Source organism: Aotus nancymaae, unplaced genomic scaffold, assembly GCF_030222135.1.
Source record: "Aotus nancymaae isolate 86718 unplaced genomic scaffold, 86718_ANA_hifiasm-v0.15.2.pri h1tg000059l, whole genome shotgun sequence".
Lineage (NCBI taxonomy): Eukaryota > Metazoa > Chordata > Mammalia > Primates > Aotidae > Aotus > Aotus nancymaae.
The window spans coordinates 10,644,836-10,665,611 of record NW_026988473.1 but is presented as its reverse complement, the minus strand read 5'-3'; the positions used below and the strand labels follow the sequence as shown (position 1 = coordinate 10,665,611).

Below are 20,776 nucleotides of genomic sequence, written 5' to 3'. Positions count from 1 at the left end.
TAATCACAGAGAGAAAAGGTCGTTTGCAAGGAACTTCAGTTTGAGTGGCTGTTTAGCTACTAAGTCTATAAACTGCCTCTTTGGTTATACAACCAAATTTTAGGGGAATGAATATATTTTAAAACGCATATAATTTGGGGGAAATGATGTTTCCAGGAAAGTAGGCTATGTTGAAATTAAATGATGTGTATTCAAATTTCAGCTTTGTCACTTACTAGTTTTGCAGTCTTGCTAGGTCACTTGCCCTCTCTAAGATCCCATTTGCTCAGAGTAACACCTCACTACTTTACAATGTTGTTGTGAGGTGAATGTTCATGAAATAATGTCCATGAAAGAACCTAGTAAAATGCCTGTGTGTATTACCTTCTCAATAAAGTATAGAGATTCATTGATTCCTTTATTCATTATCTATCCTAAGATTGAAAAAAAATGTTGAATGGGTAGAACACCTGGCATGTCTATCTAATATTTTCTGGGAGAGGTTTCATATCACATCTGTCTCCACTCCTAGTCAACGATGTTACCTTATACTTCAGAATCTCTCTTTTAGTAGGGTGAAGAATGACAACTCTTTAATCTACTAATAAACTAGTTATTGTTAAAAGATACTTTATATAAATAAGGAAACACAAAACAAACAAACAAAAAAGATAGTTTATAAAAATGTCCTGACTTTAGGTATATCTTTATGGCTGAATTGACCTACATGATATAGCTATTAGCACAAATTTGGACACACCTGAGAGGAAAATAAAATCTTAACTTGGGGATTTTTGATTGTGGGATGAACAGAGAAGGAAGAACAAAGTTATAACCATAATTCACAGGGCAAAAGCCCAGCTCAGAGAGTAGGCATTTGTGGCTTCTGAAAATACTTATATGGCTGTAGCAGAGTCAGGGAAGATCTGTGGATATCTATTCAAAGAAAATGTTCCAACATCAGATGTACTCAAACAAAAGACATATTTTGCCCTTAGAAAACACTCTTTTTTTTTTTTTGTGATAGAAGTTCTCTGTCACTAAAGCTGGAGTGCAGTGGCACAAACATGACTGACTGAAGCCTCAACCTCCTGGGCTTAAGCAATCCTCCTGCCTCAGCCTCCCAAATAGGTAGAACCACAGGTGCATGCTACCATACTTGGCTAATTTTTAAAAATTTTAAAGAGATGGTGGCCTTGTCATGTTGGCCAGGCTGGTCTCAAACTCCTGGGCTCAGGCAATCCTCCTGTCTCGGCCTCCCAAAGTGCTGGGATTACAGGCGTGAGCCACTGCGCCCACCCAAAAGACATCCTTGAATAACATTTTCTATATGTCTGATGATATTCTCATGAGTACTTCCTGTAAGAAATTCATATAAGTATTTTTGGCAGCAGCATCTCAAAAGACAGAGAGCCAAAATTGTATATCTTTACTGTTAATATGTTGGATCATATGAAATTTGTTTTTGAAGGTCAACAATGGTAGCGTATTATTTGGGGGGGAAAAAGAGAAAAAACATCAATGGTAGCATGTAGGCTGTTTTACATGGTGCAATGTGATACTTTTGTAAGTGAACTGTGAGTATATTAAATGAAACAGTCAGACATTCAACAAAGGCTATTGTACTCCTACTGCAATAATAATGACTAACGTTTATTGAGTGTTGTGCACTCCAAAGGCCACCTTAGTACTCCAAGATCTGTGCACTGTGCTAATTATTTTACAGGCATCAGTTCATTTAAAGTGGACCTTCAGTTCTGTGCAATAGGTATCTTCATTGTTTACAGTTTTTTTTTCAGATGAAGAAATTGAGGCTTAAGAGTTTAATGAACTTGCCCAGCTAGTAAATGGCAGAGTAGGACTTAATTCCTAGGTCGATCTGAAAGCAGGTCTGTTTCTATCATTAAAACAAACTGTAAATCACTGAGCAATGCAGTCTGTGCAAGGCTGAATGATAGTTGCCTTAGAGGGACAAAATTCTTTAATTCTAATTGTCCTTTATCAACAAACTCTATCACTGTAAAGTGATGTGCCACAGGCATTCCTCGGAGCATTACAGAGGCAGTGCTCAGTACTTTAATTTATAGTCTATTTCTTTCCTTTTTGTTCCTCATTTTCTTCCTCTCTTACTACTTATTCATTTAATCAACAATATTGATTTAAAGAAATTCCTTTACAGACATTATTAAGGCCCTGCTCTATATAAGGCATAGCTCTAGTTTCTGGGAAAAGAGAAAGAATTGTATAAAATGAAAGATGTTAATGTTCAAAAAGCTCAAAATTGAATAAGAGCGATAGTAATAAAAATAATACAAGTCAGACCAGGTATTATGCCTCATACCTGTAATCCCAGCACTTTGGGAGATTGAGGCCAGGAGTTCGAGACCTGCCTGGGCAACACAGTGAGAGGATTGCTTGAGGCCAGGAGTTCGAGATCTGCCTGGGCAACACAGTGAGATCTCATCTCTACATAAAATTTAAAAAAATAGCTAGGTGTTGTGGCATGTGCCTGTGTGGTCTCAACTATTCTGGAGGTTGAGGCAGGGGGATCTCGAGCCCAGGAGGTTGAGGCTGCAGTGAGCCCTGTTTGTGTCACTAAACTGTAGCCTGGATGACAGAGCAAGACTCTCTCTCCAAAAAAGAAAATACAGGGCCAGGTGCAGTGACTCATGCCTGTAATCCCAGCACTTCGGGAGGCTGAGGCAGGCAGATCACCTGGGGTCAGGAGTTTGAGACCAGCCTAGCTAACATAATAAAACCCTGTCTCTACTAAAAATACAAAAAAATTAGCTGGGCATGGTGGCACATGCTTGTAATCCCAGGTACATGGGAGGCTGAGGCAGAATTGCTTGAACCTGGAAGTTGGAGGTTGCAGTGAGCTGAGATTGTGCCACTGCACTCCAGCCTGGGTGACAGAATGAGACTCAAAAAAAAAAAAAGAAAGAAAATATATACATATACATGTGTGTATATATATGTGTGTGGTGTGTGTATATATATGTAGAATGTATACACACACACACATATACACACACACATACACACACATAATACAAGTCAAACTCAGGGAACTGCTGTCATAAAAGGAAAACAACCTAGGGGAACACAGACATATCTCTCTTGTTGCAATAATGCCATTGAAGAATGGCAAGTAATTACAATTATTTTTAATGCATAAGGGGGCTCCTATGTGAAGGAAACTTCTAGTAATTCCTTTTATAGCAGAATAGACATTTGCTAAGTTTTCAGTATCTTTAAATTTGAAATTGAAATGATGAATATTTTTTTAAAAGTGGAGGACTCCTTGAAAGTACTCACATCTCTGCATTTCAGGACTGGTTAGTGTTGAGCTCATTTCATCTGGACCTTTCTCTTTGCCTTTCATCAGTTTGAGGAGCATCAATTTCACAGTATGTATTCTCAAGTTTCCCTTAAGTTGTCTGGTATAAAATACCAGTTCTGAGTAGGAGCTTGACTTCGACTCTTTCTGTGTAAAGCTTCACACTTCGCTTCTGTTCCTAGCTTAGTAATTGAGAAGGGATTTTTCTAATATTCTAAAATCTGGAGTCTGGGAGGAGATTCTGACCATTTGCTGAGCTCAAGTGGACTACAACCCATTGCAGATTTACTGGGATCCTTTGCGGACCCCAAGGGCCCGCCTCAAGGTCTTACCTGTCCTCAGAGGATCCCTGGGCTGATATGCAGACCACAGCTAGATCACATATCTCACTGATTCAGGGAACTTTGTTGAAATGCTTCTTAAACCAGACCAGAATCCTTTCAGATTAACTCTTGAGTTATATTCCATCTTGCTTCTTTCTTCTTTGTACAAGATAACATCTGGGCTTATCACATCTCTGTAGCTTGGAGCTTACTTTTAAAGTTGCACTGGTATTCAGACTTGAAATTATCATCAAATAATGACATTCATAACTCACCTGCCTAACAAGTCATTGCTGGTCTCCTGAGATGACTGAGGTCGCTTGGAAAGCAAAAATCAACACGATTAAATGTAGTCTAAGAGTTAACATTGCATCAGGATTATTCCATGGGTACATCTCCCCTGGGGATGGTCTTTTAATAACTTGTTCATGAGTTCAATGATGAGGTCAGTTGGGGAAAGAAAAATTATTGTTTTCACTTTATTTTTCTATAATTAATTTTAAAAAATTTCCACATGTAGCATTATTCTTTTTTTTTTTTTTTTTTTTTTTTGCTGTATTCCACATTATTTTCTACTGTCTTTGTTTCTGGGAAATAGTGTCCTCCAAATTTTTCTTTTCTTTTTTAATTGACAAATAATAATTATACCCATTCATAGGGTACATAGTGATGCTTAAATACATATAATATATAGTGATCAGATCAGGATAATTAGCATATTGTCCTACTAATTTTAATCCTGTCTGATAGTTCTTAATTTGCTTTGCCAACTTGTATTTCCCTAACTTCTACACAAGCTGGGCCTTGGTCCCTGGTGCAGTTTTCTATTGACGTATTTTTGTAGTGTTATTATTTAGTTGCTTGGCTTTAAGTATGCTGATGATAATTCTCACATGGTGTATCTCCAGCCAGCATAACTTTACTCCTGAACTCCAAACTTATACAGACACTTATCTACCTGATATCTCTATTTGGGTCATGAATAAGTATCTCACATTTAACATATTTTAAATAGGACTTTTAATCCGACATTCACTTGGGTATTATCTATTGAATCATTCAGATCCTGACAGTCAGTAGTCTCTCAATAAATATTTGTTAAAAATCAGTGAATACTAATGTTTCATGTAAAACATCAGGGGAGGGCTGGGTGTGGTGGCTCACATCTGTGATCCCAGCACTTTGGGAGACTGACATGGGCAGATCACTTGAGGACAGGAGTTCGAGACCAGCCTGGCCAACAGCAAAACCCCATCTTTACTAAAAAATACAAAAAAATTATCTGGGCATGGTGGTACACGCCTGTAATCCCAGCTACTTGGGAGGCTCAGACACAAGAATAGCTTGTAGTATAGTTTGAAGTCAAGTAGCGTGATGCTTCTGCACAGCAAAAGAAACTATCATCAGAGTGAACAGGCAACCTACAGAACGGGAGAAAATTTTTTCAATCTATCCATCTGACAAAGGGCTAATATCCAGAATTTACCAAGAACTTAAACAAATTTACAAGAAAGAAACAAACAAACCATCAAAAAGTGGGCCAAGGATATAAACAGACACTTCTCAAAAGAAGACATTTATGTGGCCAACAAACATATGAAAAAAAGATCACCATCACTGGTCATTAGAGAAATGCAAATCAAAACCACAATGAGATAGCATCTCACGCTAGTTAGAATGGTGAACATTAAAAAGTCAGGAAACGACAGATGCTAGAGAGGATGTGGAGAAATAGGAACGCTTTTACACTGTTGATGGGAGTGTAAATTAGTTCAACCATTGTGGAAGACAGTGTGGCGATTCCTCAAGGATCTAGAACCAGAAATACATTTGACCCAGCAATCCCATTACAGGGTATATACCCAAAAGATTATAAATCATTGTACTATAAAACACATGCACATGTATGTTTATTGCAGCACTGTTCACAATAGCAAAAACTTGGAACCAACCCAAATGCCCATCAGTGATAGGCTGGATAAAGAAAATGTGGCACATATACACCATGGAATACTATACTATGCAGCCATAAAAAAGGATGAGTTCGTGTTCTTTGCAGGGACATGAATGAAGCTGGAAACCATCATTCTCAGCAAAGTAACACAAGAGCAGAAAACCAAACACCACATGTTCTCACTCATAAGTGGGAGTTGAACATTGAGAACACATGAACACAGGAAGGGGAATATCACACACCAGGACCATTTGGGGAGTGGGGGGCTATGGGCAGGATAGCATTAAGAGAAATACCTAATGTAGATGACAGGTTGATTGGTGCAGCAAACCACCATGGCATATGTATACCTATGTAACAACTCTGCACATTCTGCACATGTACCCCAGGACTTAAAGTATAATATATATATAAAAAAAAGAATAGTTTGAACCTGGCAGGTGGAGGTTGTAGTGAGCCAAGATTGCACCATTACACTTCAGCCTGGGTGACAGAGTTGAGACTCTATCTCAAGAGAGAAAAAAAGATCCGGGGAGATGATTTTTCTTCCAACATTCATCTAGAGCTCTTCTTCATCTTCCTCTTCTTCAAAGTCACTCATGAAATCATAGAATTAAGAGAAGTTTTAGAGTTCATTTAGTGGTTGCCACTTTGGAATTCCAAATCTCAAAGGGCCCTCAAGATTATTAAGGGTTTTTCAAGGTAATTTTAATATTTCAAAAGCCCTAGTATTAGTCATACATTTCTCTGAGATAAGGTCATACTGCACATGAATTACTTATTATTATTACTTTCTTATTTTGCTATTTAAAATAAATGATTAGGCAGGCTAATTTTCAAAGCATGGAGTTTCAGGCAATAGAGAAAAACAATGAAAAGAGCAGGTCTGTAATTAAACCTAAAAAGCTTCTTCACAGCAAAAGAAATAATCAGCAGAGTAAACAGACAACCCACAGAGTGGGTAAAAATATTTGCAAACTACGCATCTGACAAAGGACTAATATGCAGAATCTACAAAGAACTCAAACAGATCAGCAAGAAAAAAAAAACAAATAACCTCATTAAAAAGTGAGCAAAGGAGATGAACAGACATTTCTCAAAAGAAGATATACAATCAGCCAAGAAACATACGAAAAAATGCTCAACATCACGAGTCATCAGGAAAATGCAAATTAAAACCATGATAAGACACTACCTTACTCCTGCAAGAATGGCTGTAATTAAAAAGTCAAAAAAACAATACATGTAGGTGGGGTTCACTGGCTCACAACTGTAATCCCAGGACTTTGGGAGGCCAAGGCAGGCAAATCACTTGAACCCAGGAGTTTGAGACCAGCATGGGCAACATGGTAGAACTCTGTCTCTGTCTCTACCAAAAATACAAAAAATTAGCTGGGTGTGATGGTGTGCAGCTGTGGTCCCAGCTACTTGAGAGACTTAGGTTGAAGAACTGCTTGAGCCCAAGAGTCAAAGGTGGCAGTGAGCAAAGATTGTGCCACAGAGCAAGACTCTCAAAAACAAACAAACAAACAAACAAACAAACAAACAAACAAACAAACAGAAAACCCCAAACCAAAAAACAAAAACCCAATAGGTGTTGGCAGGGGTATGGTGAAAAGGGAACACTTTTACACTGCTGGTGGGAATGTAAATTAGTACAATCACTGTGGAAAACAGTTTGGAGATTTCTTATAAAACTAAAAGTAGGAGAATTGCTTGAACCCAGGAGGCGGAGGTTGCGGTGAGCCGAGATCGCGCCATTGCACTCCAGCCTGGGTAACAAAAGCGAAGCTCCGTCTCAAAAAAAAAAAAACTAAAAGTAGATCCACCACTCATTCATGCAATCCCACTACTGGGTATCTACCCAAAGGAAAAGAAGTCATTATATGAATAAGGCACATGTACATGCATGTTTTTAGCAGCCCAATTTGCAATTGCAAAGATATGGAATGAAGAAGTGCCCATCGACCAACCACTGGATAAATAAAATGTGGTATATATGCACCATGGAATATGACTCAGCCATAAAAAGGAATGAAATAATGTTTTTTGCAGCAACTCAGATGGAATTAGAGGACATTATCATAAGTGAAGTAACTCAGGAATGGAAAACCAAATACCATATATTTTCACTTGTAAGTGGGAGCTAAACTATGAGGACTCAAAGACATACAGAGTGATATAGGGGACTTTGGAGACCTGGGGTGGGGTGGAGGTTGGGAGGGAAGTGAAGGATAAAAGACTACATATTTGGCACAGTGCACACTGCTTGGCTGATGGGTTCACTACCATCTCAGAATTCACTGCTAAAGAACTCATCCATGTAATCAAAAACCACTTATACCCCAAAACTATTTGAAATAAAAAATAATAAATTAGAAAAAATAGCTTAAAAAAAAAAGAGCAGTTCTGAATTCAGACAGACATGGATTCCAACCTTGGCTCAGCTACTCACTGCATATGTGTGTTTGAGTAAGTTAATAAACCTTTTAAAGCCTCGGTTTCCTGACCTGTAAGATGGGGGAAATAGTGTTGTTCTTCTCACGTAGAGTAGTTGTGGACATTGAATGAAATATGCATGTACAGTGTATATCATCTTAGCTAACCCTTTATAGTTCTATTACTACTATAGTGCGGATCATAGGGAAAACACTGTACAATTCCTATGTTGTAGAGGATGTTGAGAGCTACTGATCCAATTCAACCTCACTTTCAACACAGCTATCCATGCCCCATGTTTTTGGATAGATAGATATAAACTACATTGGATCACTTACTATGAGGAATTAAATAGGGGAGAAGGAAAGACTAAGTGGTAGTTGTCGGTAAGATTATTTGCCCCGTATCAAAAACTTCAGGAAATTTTTGTTAGACAACTTTTGAAGAAAATCATAACCTTTCATCTCCCCACCAGGGACCTTGCAACTGCTCCTTTCACCACAACTTCACCGGCACTAAGGATAATTATTAAAAAACAACCAAAACAAGACACAATATTAAAACTTGGCTCACTTAGGGCTAGAGTCTTCCTTTGACAAGACGGTGGTGGGAGGCGGTGGCGCTGGTGGGAAGTACAGCTCGAAAAGTGATGACGATTGTGGCTTCCTGGGGCTGTGGCCCACTTCGGTGGACCGAGCACTGAGGCAGCAGTGGCGAGGCCCAAGAAATAAGTGCGGCTGGCAGCAGCTCGCTCAGGAGCCGCTGGGGCTGGAGGTTGACCAGTTCCTGGAAGATGTGCGGCTGCAGGAGCGCATGAGGTGGCTAGTTGTCAGAGGTCCCGAATGAAAAACTCTTCTTAATGGACACTGGCTCCCAGGAAAAAGGGCTAAGAAGAGAACCAAAGTCCAGAAGAAGTCACTGCTTCTCAAGAAACCCCTTCGGGTTGACCTCATCCTCGAGAACACATCCAAAGTCCCTGCCTCCAAAGATGTCCTCACCCATCAGGTCCCCAACGCCAAGAAGCTCAGGCCGAAGGAGCAGCTCTGGGAGAAGCTGGCCAAGCAGGGCGAGCTTCCCAGGGGAGGCCCGCAGGGCCCAGGTCCAGCTCCTCAACTCTCCCGCAGCCAAGGCCAAGCCCCGGACCCAGGACACCGTGGAGCGGCCCTTCTACGACCTCCGAGCCCCAGACAACACCCCTGGCCAGGCCGTTGGTTGGCCAGGATGCGTTTTTCCTGGAGCAGACCAAGAAGAAAGGAGTGAAGCGGCCACCACGTCTGCACACTAAGCGGTCCCAGGCCCCCGCCCTGGAGGTGGCGCCTGCCCGAGCTTCCTACAACCGGTCCTTTGAAGACTGCCAGACCCTGTTCTCAGCGGCCCACGAGGTGGCGTTGCGGCGGCAGAAGAAGGCGGGGAAGCTGGAACGGCAGCTGGCCTTGCCCGCCACGGAGCAGGCCGCAGACGAGCGTGGGACAGACCTTGGCATCCCCAGCCCCCAGCCCCTCGCCCTGGCCCGGCTCCCCACTCACGGTTCCAGGAGCTGTGCGAGGGGCTGCTGGAGGAGTCGGACGATGACGGGGAGCAGGGCTTGGAGAAGGGGCCGGAGGCTGGGGAGGCCAAGGTCTGCCCCACGCCTGCCCGCCTGGCCGCCACAGAGAAGCCCGAGCAGCAGCGGCGGCGGGAGAAGGCTGCGTGCACAGCAGGCCGCGTTGCGGGCGGCCTGGCTCCGGCACCAGGAGCTGTTCCGGCTGCTCCTGATCAAGGCCCAGGTGGCCCTGAGGCTGGCGGAGCTGGCGCGGCGGCTGGAGGCCGAGACTGACAAGCCCCGAAGGCTGGGGCGGATCGAGTGCTAGGCACCCAGACATCGACGTGCAGCCCAGCTCGGAGCTGACTGACTTGCTCAGGACCCTGAAGCCCGAGGGCAACAAACATCTTTGGAGACCGGTTCAAGAACTTCCAGAGGAGGAATATGATCGAGCCTGGAGAGAGCGCCAAGTTCAAGCCCAAGTACAACGTGAAGCTGATGGAGAAATGGGTGTTACAGGAGATCCAGTTATGGCTGTCATCAGACGCCGGAGCCCCGCCCTTCAATAAAAAGTCCCTTCTAGCCCCCACCCCCAAAAAAACAACAAAAAAACTTGGCTCACTTAAACAAACAAAATGGTGGTTGAATGTTTTAATTTGCATTTTTTGACCCCCATCCTTCAATTTTAGCAGAATAGTGTTTTTTTGGCATGGCGCAGCCTCTCTGAGTATCCCCTGAAAAGATCAATGCAAACATCACTCCGTAGGCTGCTACCCTTGGCCATTTGAACCAAATTGGAAAGATCAACCACAACATAGAGAAATGTTTGTGTGCCATGAAAAATCTACCTTGCAGCCAATTGAAACTCAATAACATTAAAAAAAAATTGACAGTGGTTCATGCCTGTAATCAGCACTTTGGGAGGCCAAGGCGGTCATATCCCTTGAGGTCAGGAGTTTGAGACCAGCCTGGCCAACATGGCGAAACCCCATCTCTACCAAAAAATACAAAAATTAGCCATGCGTGGTGGCATGTACCTGTAGTCCCAGCTACTCAGGAGGCTGAGGTGGGAGAATCGCTTGAACCCAGGAAGCGGAGGTTGCAGTGACAGAGTAAAACCCTGTCTCAAAAAAAGAAAAAAAAAATCAACGAATGTGTGGTAGGTGGGATGGGGCAGTGAAGCATGTTCATTAAGCTATTTCCTGATGTTATACTCGCAGGAAGTTGTGCTACTTTCATTTATAAAAATGTTTTTTGAATCAGCCTGTAATATTCGAATGTGATACCATAAGAAGAAGAGGTTCCTTTAGTTTTTAAACTTATGGTTGGAGTGGAGTAATACAAATTAACAAGTGTTTAAGAAAAATTAATCTAAGAGTATGATAAGTTGGGTTGTTGAGGGGATGAGCTGTACATGAGGGGATTAAAACCCTCGCTAGGCCGGACACCATAATAGAAATGAAGGTCGACATATAAAGTGAAATAAGAGCACACAACACAAAACAAACAGGATTGTTGAAGTTTCAAGGAAAAAATATAATACCAAAATTCTGGGTTTCAAGAAGAGGAAGGATAACAGCATGAGTTATTTAATTTTGCTGGGCTTCCGGTTTCCACATTTGTAAAATGGACAAAGGAAACATCTGTGCTTTCTTTCCTCTGGGTTTGATATGAGAATCATATGCTGTTTGTGGAAATCATACTTTTTTTTTTTTTTTTTTGCGACAGAATCTCGCTGTGTCACACAGGCTGGAGTGTGGTCTTGGCTCACTGCAACCTCCGCCTCGTGGGTTCAAGCGATTGTCTCAGCTTCCGGAGTAGCTGGGATTACAGGCATGTGCCACCACACCCAATTAATTTTTGTATTTTTAGTAGAGATGGGGTTTCACTATGTTGGCCAGGCCAATCTTGAACTCCTGACCTCAGGTGATTGCCCGCCTCGGCGTCCCAAAGTGCTGGGATTACAGGAGTGTGCCACCGCGCCCAGCCAGAAATCTATACTTTTAAGCTGTATATATTTTAAGCTGGATGGTTGAATAATCATAGTAATGAAGAAGCATGAGAATGATCAGGGGTTTGCTATGAAAAAAAGGAATGAAGACCAAGGAAAGAATAAAAACAGAAGACACTTATTGAGAACCTATTGCATGTCTGGCACTGGGCTTAGCACTTTGATACATAAAATCTCATTTAATTTTCTCTAGGACTCTGAGATGGGTGTTACACTCTTCCCATGTTTGCACAAAGAATGCTGATGTTCATAACTTCTCCAAGGTCACACGGCCAGTAGATTAAGCAGTGGGAGTGGCAGAACATTGACTGAACTCCAAAGGAAGCAATGAAGATACATACGCAGTGATTGCATACTGTGTTTTTAACATATCTGAACCTGCTCAGGCTCAATGACACAGGAGAGTAACTTTGCCTATGATTTCTTTCCTTGTACCAGGTCTAATGAAAGAGGAAAACCAGAGGGGAGTGGTAAACTTTCACTTCCCCTCCTTTTCAACAGACCTGGAGGTGGCTTCCTTTATAATTGCAGCCTTGGTGTTGCACCTAGGAAGCCTTGTTGGAAACTTCACCACTGGGCCCACAGTCTGGCGAGATCCCTTCCTTCATATTCCAATGTACTTTTTGGTTGTTGTTGGCATTGACTATGTTGGAAATTGGCTACTCCACCAACATTTCTCCTGCGACACTGGCTAGCATCCTTTCCATGGGGAAGATGCTTATCTCTCTCCCTGGCTATGGAACTCAGATGGTCTTTGTCATCCTTTTGAGAGAATCTGAGTGTGTCTTGCTTGCTATCATGGCCTATGACCGGTATATGACTATCTGTTGTCCATTCAGTTATAATCTCATTGCAAGTGAGTAGCTCTGTAGGCAGATGATTTTGGGTTCGATAAGGCTGGGATTCCTGTTGTCACTGTTTTTGACTATTCTGATCTGATACCTTCCATTCCATGGCCCAATGAAACCTACCGCTTCTTCTGTGACATGCCCACAGCAAGTGCCTGGTCTGTGCAGACACCACATGCATGAGGCAGCTGTCTGCCTTCATTGTGACCACTGTCACCGTCCCCTTCCTCCTTGTCTGTCTCCCCTATGGCTGCCTTGCAGCCATCATCTTGGGGATGCATTCAGCTAAGAGAAAGCACCAGGCCTTCTCCACCAGTTCCTCCCACCTCATTGTGGTTCTCCTACAGTATTGGTGTTGCATCCTCATCTGCCTTTGCCCCAGCTCTAGTTACTCATCAGAGGAGGGCTGGGAGGTATCTGTTGTTTACTCCTTTTTCTCCTTGTGCAGAATCCCTTGATCTATAGCATATGAAACCAAGAATTAACATGCACTAGGCAGACATGTGGCAAGAATATCCTTGTTTGAAAAGCCAGAAATATTCCTTCTTAAAAAATATTCCCCAAACTAGGAGGACATGATCTGAGGGAGAGGAAGCTCAAAGACAAAAAGGAAGGAGTGGAGCATGGGGGAGCCGGTCATAATCCCGAAGACACAATCCAAAAATCTTGAAAGATCAAAATCCCAAAAAGATAATTCTGAAAAAAGAATTTCAAAATTATTTAAAAGATAATTATTTACTTTTGTAACAGGAGATTTATTTGAGAAACATAAAAGCACTACAGAATATGTTATAGGGCACTTTACACAATAAAATAGGCAATAATAAGATACATATTTTTGCAAGCATAAGCTCAGGTGCACTAATGACAATCACATGAGTATGACAGTTATGAGCAGATGAACCGTATTTATAAAGAAATAGCTCGTATAACTTCAGTCATCTGAAATACTGTAGGGACAACCTAAGTCTTTTGACGAGATGGATCTAAAACCTCAGTGAGTTTTTGACGAGATGGATCCAAAACCACCACTGCTCATGCAATCACTCAAAGAGCTGAGATCTTGAGAAATTTTACCTTTCACAAAAGTAGATGTACAAAAAGGACATGTCATCATTTATTGAGGAAGTTTTAACACTTTTATGTTATGCACAATGCTTACACACAAAGTTAATGTTGCAATAATACACTTTTCTGAGGTCAAATTTGTAAAAAATGCATACAATAAATTAGAGCTTTCTAAACATCTTTACAAAATGTATACCTCCAGTATTGGAAATGACGCAAAGATAAACTACATAGCATAGGGAATTGTAAAAAATAATGCTGGCAATTTTAAATTGTGAGAAAAAACTAAAAACAATAAACAAAACTAAAATGAAAGTTTGACATATGAAAATGCATATTTCAGGGGTAGATTATGGGCAATTACACAAAGGAAGTCCATAAGAGCTTTCTGACTTTCATAACCATTAACTACATTTTGAAGTCTTGCATTGCAATAAATAGCTGCTTTTTTTTTCTTTTAGGACATGGCTCTTCTTGGAGAATATATTCGCATTCGTTTTCTTTTCTTTTCTTTTTTTCCAAGCCAAACTGTATCCAGCTTTATTAAAGATGCTTTCCATAAACAGTCATGGTATTTCAGACAGGACATGGGCAGACAATCGTTAACAGTATACAACAACTTTCAAACTCCCTTCAACAGATTACCAAAAATCAGAAAGACACTATAAAACCCATTGAAGTCTTCGTCCGATGCTCTGAACAGGAAAAGTTTAGAGTGAGGGTTGACATTTCACATTTAGCATGTTGTTTAACAGCTTTTCACAAGCCAACCCTGACTTTCAGGAAGTGAAATGAAAATTGAAGAATTTCTCTGAAGATCCACAATCTACAAATGGAACCACTGCTCTTTTGACGGATGCTATCTCAGTGGCATCACTGCAAAGTCTAGATTGCCTGACACACTGGTAACCAATGACTGGGGGTCAGGTCCCAACAGATGTCTGGGCTTAAGGGAGTTAAGTCTATGCTGAAAGACAGAAAGGGAGAAGAGTACATAAAAACGAATTTGTTTTTCCATACCACAAGGCTTTCGTGCCAAGATGACCATGTGTGTCAAAGTCAGGGAATCCCTTCTCCTGGGAGCCAAGAGGAAGTCTCTCAAAACCAGAAGAGAAAGATGTTTTCCCCACATCAATCCAGCTTTAGAGACATTCTATTAATGACATATGCCCTTTCCCTCCAAAACAACAATGACATGTTCTGTGTGCTAACAACATAGCTTAAAAAATTAAAACAAAATTCTACATTTTTATAAAACTTGAAAAAAATAGTATTTCAAACTGTACAGTCACCAGAAGTGCACAGTTATAAAAAATGCACACACTTCACTTGGCATCTCCAGCACCTTCAGCTTTCTGTGCCTGGTCTGTTTTGGCATCTCTATTTTCTGTAGGGTTATTCCCCTCCTTGTGCATCAGCTTTTCCCTTTTTTTCTTTGGATTCCTTCTCTCTCTTTGCAGGGACCTTTTTAGGCTTGGGCTCTGGCTTTGGAGGAGCAGGTTTAGCAGATGACCTCGCGGATCTTCTCTGTGGTTTGTACTTCACCTTGGCTTTATCTCCCTTATCATCCCCTTCAGCCTTTCTCTTGGGCATGGTGGCAGCACGATGGTGGCAGGACATTGGCACTGGGCATAGAATGCAGCATGCGACTGGCTTTGGTTGTTCTGGGGTTGTTCCCGCCTCTTCTTCACATTGCTCCATTCGTATTCATTTTCTAGGTGGTGCTGCTTTTTTGGAAATTCTTCTGTGGTTCTATATATATGGACATGAGAATTCTCTATTAAATTTTTTCATCTTCTATGCCATCCCTCTATATTGTTTTGGGCATGTGGAAATCCATACACTTATATGCAGACCATAAATTTGGCAGAAACAATACTGGTTAAAGAGCAACACCATTGTGTGTCTTCTTATCTTACCTTGCACATAATTATTTTCGAACCAATCAGTATCTTCACTGGCTTCTTAGGGCAAATGCAACTTTAATTTATTAAAAGTTTGTAGAATGTCACAAGCTGGAAGGAATGCCAATGCAGGCACATTATCCATTCATACACTGAAGTTGTCATTGCCAGATTATGTGGCCAATTCACTCATCTGAATTTTTCACTAAATGCATTGGGATGTATTTTTTAAAAAAGCTTTTTATTGGTGACATCTTGAAATTAATTTTTAGAAGTCTGAGTCTGAGGCTGACAGGAACCTGGGGGCTGCTAGTGAGTCTCGGGGTCCAAAGGCTGCTGGCCAGGAGTTCTGATGTCTAAGGCATCTGAAGAGAAGTGTGTTCCAGATCTCAGAGAGAAGGTAAAGGAATAAAAGAATCGCAACTCTTTAGGCAGAGCAGCAGAATGGGCTGTTTGTTGGCTATTTTTATTGTTATTTCTTGATTATATGCTAAACAAGGGGTGAATTATTTGTAAGTTTTTTGGGAAAGAGGTGAGCAATTCCAGGAATTGAGGGTTCCTCCTTTTTTTAGACCATCTAGGGTAACTTTCTGACATTGCCATGGCATTTGTAAACTGTCATGGCACTGGTAGTATGGCAGGTCAGGTCTCACTAGCACAGGCCTCCATTACAACTGTCCCAGCACTGACTGGGTAGCTAGGTTAAACATTAAAAACTGATTGAGCCAGTGCCCTTATACAAAGCCTGGAATATAACAAAGAACCCACTAAGAGTTTTGCCTAGGCTTTCCTGGGCCTTGAAGCATGACAGGCTAATGAAGGAATTCTTAACAGGATCCTTTGAGGATTAAACAAGTTTTATTGGGGATCTGAAGAAATTCCCCAGGTCTCCACAAACAAGTTTATTGGAGTCTAAAGGAACTCCCCAAACCTTTATGATTTAGCAGGTGGCAAGATAAGGATAATCACCTCAGCACCTAGACCCATTTAGATTAAGTAAACTTACTGAGGCTCCAGACAAAGACCTTCAGGACTCAGATCTTAGTTACAGATTAAAAGAAGTTAATCACTTATGTCTTTAGATGAATGCACACTTACACATAGACATATAGCTTAGAAGGCATATAAACTCTGAAAAACTAATTTTGAGTTTAGTCTGGTGATAATTTCCAGGTCTCCTCCCTGTAACCAGTTACAGAAATGAAAATTCTTTTCCTCTCCAGTTCATCTGCATCTCGTTATTGGGCCCAGCGAAATAGCAGCCCAACCTTCAGTTTGGTCAGGGAATAGTAGGAGTGTCCTCTAGCATGCTAATGCATTATAAATAGCATATAATGAGCAGTGAGAATGACCAGAGGTCACTTTCATCGCATCGTCATTTCAGTTTTGGTGGGATTTGGCTGGTTTCTTTACCACATGCTGTTTTATCAGCAAAGTCTTTGTGACCTGTAACTTGTGCTGACCTCCTATCACAGCCTGTGTCTTAGAATGCTTAACCTCCTGGGAATACAACCCAGTAGGTCTCAGCCTTATTTTACCCAGCACCTATTCAAGATGGAGTTGCTTGATTGAAATGCCTCTGATACTACCACCTCCACCAAACTCCTCTTCCACCTTAGGGCTTAGAATAAGGACTGGAACAGGAAGGTCAGTGAAGAAAAGAATGAATGAATGGATGAATGGGTTGGTGGGAGCAGGTAGTAGAGTGGATGCCATCCTGTTTCCTCTTTTGAGGGTCTACATCCCTGAAGGCATCCAGATCCAATGGATTCACATACCCAACTGTCCCTTTGACCCTTCTCTTTGTCTTTTAAGGCCAGCTCAAGTTCCACTGCCTTAAGAAAATCTGTCTGGCAACTCTATCTGGTGGTCATCTTTCTCTTTTCATTAAATCATACTTCTTTCTTTTTTTGAGTTTCATATGTTTTGGTACTGCCTCTATAATAGGCCTATAATGCCCTTTGGATCTGAAGAAATGGCTTACTTTTTCCTCCGTATTTTCTGGCACAATGCTGGGCACATAGTAAGTAAGTGCTTAGCCTTAGGGTCCAGGGCACAAACTTGAGCTCTAATGAGCTCTAATCTTTCCTTTATGTAAAATGGGGTTAATAATAATGACAGCTTTCCTACCTCAAAGGATTGGAATGATAGTCAAAGGAGATAATGGGTATGCAAAAATATAATAGGAAAGTCCACAATAAGCCGTGTGTGTGTGTGTGTGTGTGTGTGTGTGTGTGTGTGGATAGCTCTCGCTAAGTTGTTTAAGTCTCGCCTTCCTGTAGGTCATATCAGCCCTTCCCAAAGTAAGTAGTAGAGTCAGCTACTTCTGATGATAGTACCTTGGGTTCTGCAATCCTTCCAGGGGAATGCCAAAACCACAATAGACAATGGGCAGGCTTGTTATGGAGACTGGTGGGGAGGCTCAAATGAAAGATTAGGGGTAGGGAAAGATATCTTGAAAAAAAGATAAGATAAACAGAAAACAATATCATCCTCTTCTTCCCCCGCCCCGACTCCCACCCTGCCACCACAAGATGGAGTCTCCCTCTGTTGCCCAAGCTGGAGTGCAGTGATGTAATCTTGACTCACTGCAAGCTCTGCCTCCCGAGTTCTAGTGATTCTCCTGCCTCAGCTTCCCAAGTAGTTGAGACTACAGGTGTGTGCCACCACGCCTGGCTAATTTTTTGTTTGTTTGTATTTTTAGTAGAGACAGGGTTTCACCATGTTGGTCAGGCTGGTCTTGAACTCCTGACCTTGAATGATCTGCCCACCTTGGCATCCCAAAGTGCTGAGATTACAGACATGAACCACCGCGCCTGGCCCCTCATTCTCTTCTTGATGTTGCAAATGCAATGCAATAGATGATAAAAGCCACTCTATCCCGTATCTGATTGTGCAATGTACAAGAAAGGGTAAAAAATGAAGAAAACCAATATGGAAACCCAGTGGCAAGAATTCTTGGGGTCCTTGGCTGGGAAACAACATTAAGAAGTGCAGAACCATACGAGCATTTTATTTTATTTTATTTTTTTAGAGTCGGGGTCTCACTTTGTTGCCTCATGGCTTACTACATCCTTGAGCTCCTGGCCTCAAGTGATTCTGCCACCTCAGCTTCCTGAGTTTTTGGGATTACAAGTATCAGCCGTAGTGCTGAGCACAAGTATTTTTAACAGTGCTGATGTGGAGGAGATTTAATAATTTTTTTTATAACAGTGGCATTTGTTGAAATTAATAAATTACTTCTCTATTTTTAATCTACTCTAGTCCCAATATCCTGCCACAAAAGATTTGAAGCAGCTTAAAGATACATCTAATCCAAAAGTTAAAAACACACAATCAAGAAGATTGGGGTAAAGGAAAAAATTGGTCAGGATTGTAAAAAATACAGTAGTAAAATTGCTATACAGAAAGGCAAAGCATGTGTTCCTCTGCCATTTAGAGAGTGGCCACCTATAGGCATCTGAGCTTCCTAGTAGCCAAGAGAAAGAATAAAATGCAATTAAATATGAAAATTTTAAAGTTCATATAATAACATACAAATATATAAAGAGATCTAACATTTTTTTGGGCATAACCTTAGATGTAAAAGAGTCTTTTCTCCCACAGTTTTCAAAGAATATACCATATATTAAAACCCATCAACAATGATTATAACACTAGCTATCTTTCATTGGGTATTTAAGTATGTATCAGACATTGTTTTAGGTGCTTTAGTACATGTCAACTCATTTGATTCCACAGAATCTTATGGGGTAGGTACAATTATCATTCCTATTTTACATATAAAGAACTGAGGCTCACAGAGATTAAGTAAGTTTCCCAAGATCACACAGGTACTAAGTGCCGGCCTCAGCCTCACTCCAGCATGTCCCTTTTATGCTGATTTTGCTGAGGATTTTCATCATAAAGGGATGCTGATTTTGTCAAATGCTTTTTCTGCATCTATTGAGATAATCCTGTGATTTTTGTTTTTAATTCTGTTTATGTGGTGTATCACATTTATTGATTTATGTATGTTAAATCATCCTGCATCCCTGGTATAAAACCTGCTTGATCATAGTGAACTATCGTTTTGATACGCTGTTGGATTTGGTTCAATAGTATTTTGTTGAGGATATGTTCATCAGACCTGTATTCATCAGAGATGTTGGTCAACATATATTTTTTGTTATGTCCTTTCCTGGTTTTGATATTAGGGAGACACTGGATTCATAGAACGATTTAGGGGGGATTCCCTCTTTCTGTATCTTTTGGAATGGTGTCAATAGGATTGGTACCAATTTTTCTTTGAATGTCTGGTAGAATTCAGCTGTGAATCTGTCTGGTCCTGGACTTTTCTTTTGTCAGGAATTTTTTGGTTACCATTTCAATCTCACTATTTGTTATTGGGCTGTTCAGAGATTCTACATTTTCCTGGTTTAATCTGGGAAGGTTTTATATTTCCAGGAGTTTATCCATCTCTTCTAGGTTTTCTAGTTTATGCATGCAATGGTGTTCATAGTAGCCTTGAATTATCTTTTGTATTTTTGTGGTATCAGTTGTACTATCTCCTGTTTGCTTCTAATTGGGCTTATTTGGATCTTTTCTCTTCTTTTCTTTTTTAATCTTGCTAATGGTCTATCAATTTTATTTTATTTTTTGAGACAAGTCTTGCTCTGTCATTCAGGCTGGAGTGCAGTGGCAAAATCTCAGCTCATTGCAACCTCCATCTTCTGGGTTCAAGAAATTCTCCTACCTCAGCCTCCCTGTAGTCCCACAGGGACTACAGGCCCACACCACCATGCCCACCTGATTTTTTGTTTTTTTAGTAGAGATGAGGTTTTACCCTGTTGGCCAAGCTCATCTCGAACTCTTGACCTCAGGTGATCCACCCACTTCAGCCTCCCAAAATGCTGGGACTACAGGCGTGAGCCACCATCCCTGGCCTATCAATTTTATTTGTTTTTTTCAAAGAACCAGCTTAGGTTTTATTTATCTTTTGTATTTTTCGTTTGTTTCAATTTCATTTAGTTCTGCTCTGATATTTGTTATTTCTTTTCTTCTGCTGGGTTTGGGTTTGGATTGTTCTTGTTTCTCCAGTTCTGTGAGGTGTGACCTTCGATTGTCTATTTGTGCTCTTTCAGACTGTTTGATGTAGGCATTTAATGCTATAAACTTCCCTCTTAGCACCACTTTTGCTGTATCCTAGAGGTTTAGATAGGTTGTGTCACGATTATCATTCAGTTAAAAAAATTCTTAAATTTCCAACTTGATTTCGTTGTTGCCCCAACAATCATTCAGGAGCAGGTTATTTAATTTCTATGTATTTGCATGTTTGAGGGTTCCTTTTGGAGCTGATTTCTAATTTTATTCCACTGTGTTCTGAGAGAGTACTTGATATAATTTCAA

At 40.9% G+C, this 20,776-nt stretch overlaps 1 pseudogene; it reads left to right on the top strand.

Annotated features, from left to right (window-relative positions):
* Positions 1–6,439: 6,439 nt before the first annotated feature.
* LOC105718530 (ribosome biogenesis protein NOP53-like) lies at positions 6,440–14,274 on the top strand (annotated as a pseudogene).
* Positions 14,275–20,776: the final 6,502 nt, after the last annotated feature.